Raw genomic sequence first — 8336 nt, forward strand, 5'->3', positions numbered from 1 at the left:
ATTAATTGATCTTAGAGTGACGATGGAGATGGAAACCTCTTCCGAAATCAAAAGACAGTTTAAATACGCCATTGAGATCCTTACTTTTGTGCTTTGAATTTCTGTATTAACATATCCAAAACTCTGATGATTGAGCGCTAGCAACAGCTTCCCTTTGATTTTTTTTAAGTTTAGAGAACAAAACTACTTTTTACTTCTTATAAAAATATATTTCACAATAGCTTTCCTTACATTTCTTTATACCATTAAAATATTATTTCTTTATAAAATATAAGTTTCCTACCTACCCTCACTTGTTTCACAAAATCCTAACAAAATCCTCAATTAAAAACAAAAAGATGAAAGAGAAGAGATGAAAGAAAAATATTTATATTAAAATAATATATAAGTAATCACTTTTGGTTCCCTACACATTAGGAAATATTGTAATAACCCTTGAAGGTTGGTTAAATGCAAGGAATCTAATGTGAGTAGATTTTTGTTGTTGTTTTGAAATTTTTCCTAAACATAAATAAGGGAATAGCATATATAGCATTTACTACTAGTACTCTTAAGAAAGTTAACCTCGAGAATGGCGCCCTCTACAAATTGTTATTAATCAAATGGAAACAAGAACCTATAAAAACCACTTAATTCTCTACTATTTTCACAGCCCAACTTGAAAAAATTCTAGATTCCAGCCCATCTTCTTTAAAATTAGTGCCTAGCAAGCTAGTTTCAATCCTCAATTAAGGATATATATCATGGGTGTAATCACTTACACAGACGAGTACACCTCCCCTATCCCACCAGCTAGATTGTTCAAAGCCTTGGTCATTGATGCCCACATCCTGATCCCAAAACTCCTCCCTCGGGTTGTTAAGAACATTGAAATCATTCAAGGAGATGGAGGGGCTGGAAGCATCAGGCTAATCATTTTCATCCAAGGTAAGCTTCATTATAAAATTTCACTTGTTAATTAGCGCAAAAAAAAAAAAAAAAAGTTTTGAGAAAATTATCACTTAATGAAGCAATTACCTGAGAGGGACATTTTAACATTAAAATGACCCCTGGTGGGATCGTTTTAACAAAACGACCCCAATACAAAATGCCCCTAAACCATAGTTTGTTGGTAGTATACATAGTGAACATGATTGTTGTCCATGCAGGTAGCCAATTTAGTACTGTGAAGAACTGAATTGATGAGCTGAATGAAAAGACTTATTCCTCCAAGTACACGGTGATCGAAGGTGATGCCTTGTCTGACAAGCTTGAACTGATTGTTCATGAGGTTCAATTTGAGGCAACAGCAGAAGGTGGGAGTAAAAATAAGATGACAACCGCGTACCACACAAAGGGTGACGAAGTGATCAAGGAAGAGGAAATCAAGGCTGGCAAGGAATAGGTGCTGGGTATGTACAAAGTTGTGGAAGGCTACCTCCTTCAACAACTTAATTAGCAGCATTTTTTCTGAATTAATGCTGAGTTTCAATCAGTCACTTTTTTTTTACTTCTTAATGTTGTGGCTTTTGCTTTGTCTCTGTATAATTTTGTTGTACTCATGTACTGCTTCAAGCTATATATATATATATATATATATATATATATATATATATATAAATCATTCCTACATAATGTGAATGATGAATTCCTTTGTATTTCTCATTGTCTAATTCAGTTTGTGTCCTCTCATGGGCGCCTTTTATACTCAGCCAATTTCTTAACGTCCATCCACACAATCCATGCCAATATGATGATCTGGAAACAAATCCTACAAATCTTCATTAATTTTGCATTCATTGTGCTAAAACCCTTGCAACAAACTTAACACACACAAAACCAACTACGGGAAAGATAGTAAATGCCACAAGATTTCAAGACTAGAAAAAAGATTCTCAACTCAAATCTCTCTCTCCCTCTCCTTATGTAATGCCACCGAAATTTGATTACATTAATAATTAATTATGTGCACATTCCAATGCTCATCTATACTGTAAATAAGTCTCCAGTGATCTATTTATTACCCACGAGATTCATTAATAGAACTAATCAACCTCAAAAGTTACAAGCGGAATTTTTCACATTAATTAACTAGAGCGCCAGGGGATTGACTTCAATAATTAAGAACCAAGAAAAAGGTATCGATTCTAAGGAGTTTGGGAGGCTAATCTTCAACTCTTGCCTCTTGAGGAATTCCAACATCACTTGGGTCACCTTACACGGCGCACATGATTTTGGGTACTTAATCAAAATCTTGATTGGGCGAGAACTGCCGTCTAATCTCATGGAGTTTATGCGTTTGTTGGTATACTTCTTTAGGTATAGGGTGTTTGATATCAAACACATGATCAAGTTGTGTGAGGGGCGCTATGGCAGTTTGGAGGGGGTAGCCAACACTCTTGGCTTTGACCGTGTCGCCTGGAAGAGTCACCAAGTGGGTTCTGACAGTTTGCTCACCTTGCAGACAATAATCAAACTCAAGGATGTTTACTTCTTTGGAAAGTTTTTGAAAGATTTTCGGTTGACCCTATATGCTTTAGAAGTTGATCGATGTTGGGAGCTTGACTGCACCAAAAAATTGCAAACCAAAGATAATTTACGGCTTGCAATTTCTAACTGGGTGCAATCAATACTACCAAATATCTAGGTTTGTCTCAGTCAGTGATGGCCTGTTACAATATTCATCGTACTTTGAGGTTTCCTCTCTTAGACAATGTATAGGATTCTTCACAGCTATAGTAAATCTGTCTTCTTTTTCTTTTTTCTTTTTTCTTTTTTGAATTGGAATCAAACCGAACAATACTAAAGTAACAATTGAGAAGTTTTAGTATTGAGTGGGTGTCCTGTTGAATAATAAACTTAATTTTAACATTTAGTTGAGTCTTTTCATTTCATATTCTCATATGTTACTGAGTGAGTTGAAGAGGTTGTGTCTTTTAGTTTTTCAAGAGTTCTTTTACATAGGAGTTACATGGAAGTTATATGAGAGGTAAATGAATAAAGTTATTGTGAAGAAATTAGAAGAGTCATTTGTATCTTATAAATACCCATGTAAGTAAGTTACTTCATTAAGTTGAATAAAGTTGAATATTCCTCTTCCTATTTTGTGTAATCTCTTAGTGAGTGTTATTTCCAATTTTTTCAACAAAGTGGTATCAGAGTCATAGTTTATTGATCCTAGGAAAATGGCCAATCCAACCTTCCCATTTCAATTCCCTCACCTGTCCAAAGACAATTTTGATAATTGGTGCATTCGCGTGAAGGCGTTCCTTGGACCGCAAGATGCTTGGGAGATTGTAGAAAAAGGCTATGATGAGCCTAGTGAGGAAGCTTCTTTAAGTCCTAATCAAAGAGAGCCTTTTCAAAGACTTCGAAAGAAGGATCAACAAGCTCTCACTCTTATTCATCAATGTTTGGATGAAGCTATATTCAAGAAGATGGCAAATGCAACAACCTCCAAGCAAGCATGGGAGATTCTTCTAAACTCCTATCAAGGAGTTTATAAAGTGAAGAAAGTTCGCCTTCAAACATTAAGAGGCGAATTTGAAGTTTTGCGAATGAAAGAATCCGAGTCGATTGCGGATTATTTTACAAGGGTGTTGGCCATAGTAAATCAAATGAAGAGATATGGAGAAAAATTGGAAGATGTTCGAGTCATAGAGAAGATCCTCCGTTCCTTGCAACAAAAATTTGACTATATCGTTGTAGCTATTGAAGAGTTAAAAGATTTAGAAACCATGAGTATTGATCAACTTATGGGATCTCTTCAAGCCCATGAAGAAAGGCTCAACAAGAAGAAAGAAGAGCCATTGGAGCAAGTTCTAGCTACAAAACTCTTTTTCAAAGAGAAGCAAGAAGAGCAAGAAAGGAGTCAAAGAGGACAAGGACAAGGACGCGGTCGTGGCCGTGGTAGAGGAAGAGGAAGAAGCCCACGTAATTGGAACAATTACGAAGAAAGAGGTCAAGCATCAAGAGGACGAGGACGAGAAATAATTGGAAGCAATATGGAAGAAGGTATGATAAATCTCAAGTTAAATGTTATAATCGCCAAAAATATGGTCATTATGCATGGGAGTGTAGAAGTGATGCTAACAATGTTGAAGAGGAAGCCAATTATGTTGAAAACAAGGAAGCAGAGCCCACTTTGTTGCTTGCTTATAAAGGAGAAGAAAGAGGAGAGAAGAAGTTGTGGTATCTTGACAACGCGGCAAGCAACCATATATGCGGAGACAAAAATAAGTTTGTCGAGCTTGATGAATCGGTGAGTGGGAATGTTACTTTTGGAGACTTGTCAAAAGCTTTAATAAAAGGGAAAGGTACAATCTCAATTCGCTTGAAAAATGGAGGACAACAATTTATTACATATGTTTATTTTGTTCCACGTATGAAAAGTAATATTTTGAGCTTGGGACAACTCTTGGAAAAAGACTATGAAGTTCATATGAAAAATCGTAGTCTTTTACTAAGAGATGACAAGAAGAATTTTATAGCCAAAGTTCCCATGACAAGCAATAGAATGTTTTTATTAAATATTCAAACGGATGTGGCTAAATGTCTCAAGACTTGCTTGAAAGATTCATCTTGGCTTTGGCATTTGAGATCTGGGCATGAAAATTTTGGTGGTTTAAAATTGTTGGCACAAAAGAGAATGGTGAATGGCTTGCCTTCTATCAATCAACCAGATCAACTTTGCAAAGGATGTCTTGTTGGCAAACAATTCCGGAAAGGCTTTCCAAAAGAATCTACTACAAGAGCAAATGAGTCGCTTCAACTTGTTCATGCGGATGTTTGTGGTCCAATTAAGCCATCTTCATTCGGTAAAAATCGTTACTTCCTTCTTTTCATTGATGATTTTAGTCGAAAGACTTGGGTATATTTTTTAAAGGAAAAATCTCAAGTGTTTGAGGTTTTCAAAAAATTCAAAGTCTTTGTGGAAAAACAAAGTGGTTACTATATTAAATCCTTGAGATTCGATAGAGGAGGCGAATTCACATCTAATGAATTTAAAGAATTTTGTGAAGAAAATGGAATTCGTCATCCTTTAACGGTTCTGAGATCGCCACAACAAAATGGTGTTGTTGAAAGAAAGAATAGGACAATTCTCAATATGGCTCGAAGCATGTTAAAGACAAAAAGAATGCCTAAAGAGTTTTGGGCGAAAGCTGTTGATTGTGCGGTATATCTATCTAATCGTTGTCCTACAAGAAGCCTATGGAACAAAATACCACAAGAAGCATGGAGTGGAAGAAAGCCAAGTGTTTCTCATTTGCGAGTTTTTGGAAGCATTGGCTATACACAAGTACTGGATCAAGAGAGGTCCAAGCTTGATGATAAAAGCAAAAGGTACATTTTCATTGGCTATGACTCAAGTTCTAAAGGCTACAAGCTTTACAATCCAAATTCCAGCAAAGTTGTAATTGGTAGAGATGTGGAGTTTGATGAAGAAGACTTTTGGGATTGGAGCATTCAAGAGAAAGAAAAATATGATTTCTTTCCTTTTCTTGGAGAAGAAGAGATCAAGAAATGAAGAGCCCACTACACCTTCTTCATCTCCAACAAATCTTAGTAAACCGTCATCGTCATCTTCAAGTGGAAGTTCTAGTGAAAAGCCACCACACATGAGAAGTCTTCAAGAACTCTATGAGGTAATAGAGAATTTAAATGAGGATCTAAATCTATTTTGTCATTTTGCAGATTGTGAGCCAATAGGTTTTGAAGAAGCGGTAAAAGATGAAAAATTGAGAAATGCCATGGATGAGGAAATCAAAGCAATTGAAAAGAACACATGGGAGTTGGCCAATATTCCAAAAGAACAAAAACTCATTGGAGTGAAATGGGTGGTCAAAGCAAAGAAGAATGAAGAAGGAGAAAGAGTGGATCCAACAATCTTCAAGAGTTTAGTTGGAAGTTTGAGATACTTGACAAGACCGGATATTCTCCTTAGAGTTGAGCTTATTAGTCGCTATATGGAGTCACCTATCTCATTTCAAGGTGGCTAAAAGAATTCTTTGTTATTTCAAGGAGGCTAAAAGAAATTAAGTTGGGTAAAGTCCACGTAACTCCCCTAAACTACCACCCTAATGACAATCTACCCCTCAAACTATCAATTGCAACAATTTACGCTCCCAACTACCAAAACAATGACAATGTACCTTCATTTTTAACAAAATAACGAAATTACCCTTACTAAAATAAAAACAAAAATACTAAATTTTTTTTTTTCAAAATTTTAAGTGTATTTTTGTCTTATTGAAAATTATATAGGGGTAATTTCGTCACTTTGCTAGCATTGGGGGATACATTGTCATTGTTTTGGTGGTTTGGGGGGTAAATTGTCGCAATTGATTATTTGAGGTGTAGATTGTCATTGGGGTGGTAGTTTGAGGGGGTTAAATAGACTTTACCCAATTAAGTTTAAAAGGGAGTGTTGAATAATAAACTTAATTTTAACATTTAATTGAGTCTTTTCATTTCATATTCTCATATGTTACTAAGTGTCTTTTTATTTCATATTCTCATATGTTACTAAGTGCGTTGAAGAGATTGTATCTTTTAGTATTTCAAGAGTTATTTTACATAGGAGTTACATAAGAGCTATATGAGATGTAAATGAATGAAGTTATTGTGAAGAAGTTAGAAGGATCATTTGTATCCTATAAATACCCATGTAAGCAAGTTATTTCATCAAGTTGAATAAAGTTAAATATTCCTCTTTGTGTAATCTCTTAGTAAGTGTTATTTCCAATTTTTTCAACATGTCCTACATATTTATTATTGAAACATAGCAATGCTTTGGCAGTAATTTGAGCAGGATCATACTCTATACCGCCTAAACCCTAACAGGCGTTGAAATGCAACCAAACACTCATAGAGGTTCTACAACATCCATAAACAATCAAAAGATCTTTTAGCTGTCTAGGTTATACTCTTGATACAAAAATAATTAAGAGTTTACCTTAATTACCATCATGCTTTAAAATTATTAAATAAAATAGTGCGTGTGTATATGTTTAAAATATTGTTTGACAACACACGATGTTTTTGAAAGCATCAAACGTTAGAAATACATAAAACTTGAAGTTTAGGCCTAGGAAAGAAATACTTCTCTGCTTGAGGGAGGGAAGGATGGAGGGAGCAAAAGAGGAAGAGAGGGAGGGAGATTATTAGTGGTTCCCAGACTTGTCTGAAACAGAGAGAAAGGATACCAAGGATCCAAGAGCGAGAGAAAGGGAAGAGGATGGATAGATGTAAATGGTTGGCTGTGGTTAACTGATGTTCCCAGGAGAGAGAATGAGTTGAGCATGTCATTTTCTTCAAAATTATAATATTTTTTTTACTTTTTTATAATCCTCATCAAAATTCTTGATATGCTTAAATCTGTTTTCTCCAAAAACTCTTACCGTGTGGTATTATAGTAAAGGTTAAGTGTGTCCTCTATTTAGGATTTTTGTCATAATTTATTTGAGCAGATTTGAGGTGGTTAAAACATCATGTTATTTAATTCTTTTTGTTGAGTCAAATGCCGATGATAGCTATGCAGACATAATCAAGTTTAATGTGTCAGCTTTAGCGAACAACACTAGGATTAAGCCTCCATTTACTTTGACGTAAAATGATTTTCAGAAAATAATTTTCGCATTTTACAGTGTTTACTTCGACATAAAATAGTGGTCAACGGAAAATATTTTCTTTTTTAGCAAAAATTCTTCTTTAATTTTCCGACTGTGAGCATCTTATTCTCAAATCGATGGACCTTGTCAAAACCCTTCCAGAACCTCGCCAAGACTTGACTAGGACTTGGGCAGGACCCACTCGGAACCTCGCTAGGACCTATCCGAGACCCGATCGGACTTGAATGGGACCCACTCAGACCTGCCCAGGACCTGCCCAACCGGGACCCGCCAGGGACTTGACCGTGACCCGTCCCGGACCTGACTGGGACTCGCCCGATACTTGACCTGGACTGGACTGGAACCCTACCAGGACTTGCCCGAGGCTCACATGGGACTTGCCCAGGACCTTGACAGGACTTGCATGGACTTAATTGGGACTTGCCCGAGACCCACCCGGGACCCCTCTAGGACCTACTCGGGAGCCACCCAGGACATGACCGAGACCCACCAGGAACTTGACAGGGACCAGAACGGGACTTGACCGGGACCCGCTTGCGACCCCACCGAGATCTACCCGGAACCCATCCAGGACTTGACCAAGACTGACCAGGACCCGCTTGGGACTTGACCGGACCTGCTCGGGACCCGCCTGGGACTTGATCGGGATCGACCCGGGCAAGTCCCAAGCAGGTCCGATCAAGTCTCGGGCGGGTCCCGGTCAAGTCTTAATCAAGTCCTAGGCAG

General features: G+C 37.0%; 1 pseudogene; it reads left to right on the forward strand.

Moving 5' to 3' along the window:
* The first annotated feature begins 743 nt into the window (after window positions 1–743).
* On the forward strand, window positions 744–1438 carry LOC132187904 (major strawberry allergen Fra a 1-2-like; annotated as a pseudogene).
* The last annotated feature ends 6898 nt before the right edge of the window (window positions 1439–8336 follow it).

Source organism: Corylus avellana, chromosome ca7 (assembly GCF_901000735.1).
Source record: "Corylus avellana chromosome ca7, CavTom2PMs-1.0".
Classification (NCBI taxonomy): domain Eukaryota; kingdom Viridiplantae; phylum Streptophyta; class Magnoliopsida; order Fagales; family Betulaceae; genus Corylus; species Corylus avellana.